This window comes from Micropterus salmoides, unplaced genomic scaffold (assembly GCF_014851395.1).
Source record: "Micropterus salmoides isolate LMB-PRFRI ecotype aquatic unplaced genomic scaffold, ASM1485139v1 Ms_hic_scaffold_1887, whole genome shotgun sequence".
NCBI lineage: Eukaryota > Metazoa > Chordata > Actinopteri > Centrarchiformes > Centrarchidae > Micropterus > Micropterus salmoides.
In genome coordinates this window covers 19171-21854 of record NW_024041025.1, presented here as the reverse complement: position 1 = coordinate 21854, position 2684 = coordinate 19171, and the positions used below count along the sequence as shown (strand labels likewise).

Sequence of the window (2684 nt, the reverse complement as noted above, 5' to 3'; positions counted from 1 at the left end):
CTCAGTTATATCTATCGATCAAGCGAGATGAAACTCATCAGTTAGCTAAACTTCTAATGTGCCTTCAGGATGTTAAAACCTGGATGACCTGTAATTTTTCATGTTAAACTCAGATAAAACTGAAGTTATTGTTTTGGGGCCTAAGCACCTCCGTGACGCATTATCTAAAGATATAGTTTCCCTGGATGGCATCGCCCTGGCCTCCAGCACCACTGTGAGGAATCTTGGAGTTATCTTTGATCAGGACATTTCGTTTAAATCTCACATTAAGCAAATTTCAAGGACCGCCTTTTTTCACCTACGTAATATTGCGAAAATCAGGAACATCCTGTCTAAAAATGATGCAGAAAAACTAGTCCATGCATTTGTTACTTCTAGGCTGGATTACTATCCATTAAAACTCTTCAGCTGATCCAGAATGCTGCAGCACGTGTTCTGACAGGAACCAGGAAAAGAGATCACATTTCTCCTGTTTAGCTTCTTTGCATTGGCTTCCAGTAAAATCCAGAATAGAATTTAAAATCATTCTTCTTACCTACAAAGCTCTTAATGGTCAGGCACCATCTTATCTTAAAGAGCTCATAGTACCTTACTACCCCACCAGAGCACTGCGCTCCCAGAATGCAGGGTTACTTGTGGTTCCTAGAGTCTCCAAAAGTAGACTAGGAGCCAGAGCGTTCAGCTATCAAGCTCCTCTCCTGTGGAACCAGGTTCCAGTTTGGGTTCAGGAGGCAGACACCATCTCCACATTTAAGAGTAGGCTTAAGACTTTCCTCTTTGATAAAGCTTATAGTTAGGGCTGGCTCAGGTGAGTCCTGAACCATCCCTTAGTTATGCTGCTATAGGCCTAGACTGCCGGGGGATTTCCCTGAGCTCCTCTCAGTGCATCATGTTCACTCTGTTCACTTGTGCTGGAGGCTCTGAAGTTTATCTATGATCTCCATGTATTTGCTTGGGGTTTTAGTTGTTTTTATGTACCGCACTTTGAAATCTTGCAAATCTTGTACTAAAATGTGCTTTAAAAACAAAAAGATTATTATTATTTTTAATAATTATTGCAATGTTGGAGAAAAGTGTCCAGCAGCACAGTGGTTATATTTGAGTTCTCTGCTTTGAATAAACTTGTCACACAATGGTTTTTCAGTGTGACAAACTACAACCCTGTTAAGAGTCACGACCAGAATGAGATTAGTTTTATTATACAAAGTTTTTCATGATCAGAAACAATCACACCAACATGGAGATCTTTGGTTGTGTCCATGTTAACGCCAGTATGCAGTGTGGGTACTGTGCGTCTGCTGCCACCTGCTGGTCTGTCATGGCACCGTTACAAATTTCAGAAAACATTAAGGAGTCTACAAACCTGAGAAGCTGAGGGACACGGACCCCCAACGAGATGTGGCACTCATACGGGCCGCTGTCTGTCTTCTGGACCTTTTTCATGATGATGGAGTAGTGTCCCTTCTTCTGGAGGAAACACAACACTCGACCACTTAATTTCTTGCTCTGGGTTGAATAGTGTGGTACTGTTTTTTCTAATGTCCAGTACAATGTTGTCTTCTATGTCCCTCCAGAAGACAGACAGTCTCTGGTTGAGGGTCACTGTAGATGCAGGGCAGCAGGACAGGTCACTGTGAGACAACAGACAAGGTGAAGCTGTTTATTTACAGGAACGCCAGTAAAGTCAGTCAGTGAAATGGCTCTAATTAATATTAATACATACTGACGGCATGAAGATAAGGACAGCAACGTTAAAATTAGTTTCACACAGTGTGAGACTTAAGTTCTTGTTGGGGGAGGGTGAAGCAAGAGAGTTTGGTGGAAAATAGGCGCACACAGAGTTTTAGTACACCGGAGGAAATAGGATGCAGGTGTAGGTACCAGATGTGCTCGGATGGTCAGATCGGCTCGGGGTCCTGCGCCTATCGTGAGCAGTGACTCTGGAGGCGAGTTCAGCGCCGACAAGAAGAAGCCAAACGCTTTCTTCAAGGGAAACGGGGTCCTGCCGCACTGCATGTCTCTGCCTGATTGGGTAACACCTGTGACACACCCACCAAACGTGAGAAAACAAACTTTAATAGTAGAAAGGCATTAACAAGGCAACATTGCAAAGCCAAGCTGTGTGCAAAGGATAAATACAACACATAATCAGAATCAGCTTTACAAAGATGCAAAGATACAGATAGATACAAAGGTGCATAGCCAGGGGGGACTACAACAACAATACAACAAAAAAAAGAGAACAAATATTTAAAAAGGATATCACAGAAAGACCTTAAAGCGAGTACAGATATTAAGCACGGACTTGGTACCTACACATTCCTCGAGGCCCGTTGCACAACGTTGCACAGCGTAAAGGCATAAAGCTCATTACTGCTCTAACCCCCCCGTTTTCAATAGATTCATGTGATTCTGTTTCTGGCCAAATTCCTCACATATAAATCACCATTTCCAACATTTCACTTTTAGTTCACTGCTTCTGGTTTGAACTACATCATTAAAAAGATTCCTGCGAGGTAGAGAAACAGTAAATAAGGTGGAGATCGTAACAATTGTCACATAAGGTCTCTACAGCACAGTTATATTCACTTTCATGCGTATTAATTATGTATATTATGTATTTGAGATATTAAAGTTTCATTGAAGGAGCAGCAGCCAGGAGTTTAAAAATACTGCAGCCATGA

General features: G+C 42.1%; 1 long non-coding RNA gene across 1 annotated transcript; it reads right to left on the bottom strand.

Annotated features, from left to right (window-relative positions):
* Nucleotides 1-1178: 1178 nt before the first annotated feature.
* LOC119909748 lies at nucleotides 1179-2033 on the bottom strand. Its single transcript, XR_005445526.1, has 2 exons — nucleotides 1882-2033; nucleotides 1179-1631 (listed from the first exon to the last, which is right to left on the bottom strand). It is a non-coding gene; the product is annotated as an uncharacterized LOC119909748 (long non-coding RNA).
* Between the last annotated feature and the right edge of the window lie 651 nt (nucleotides 2034-2684).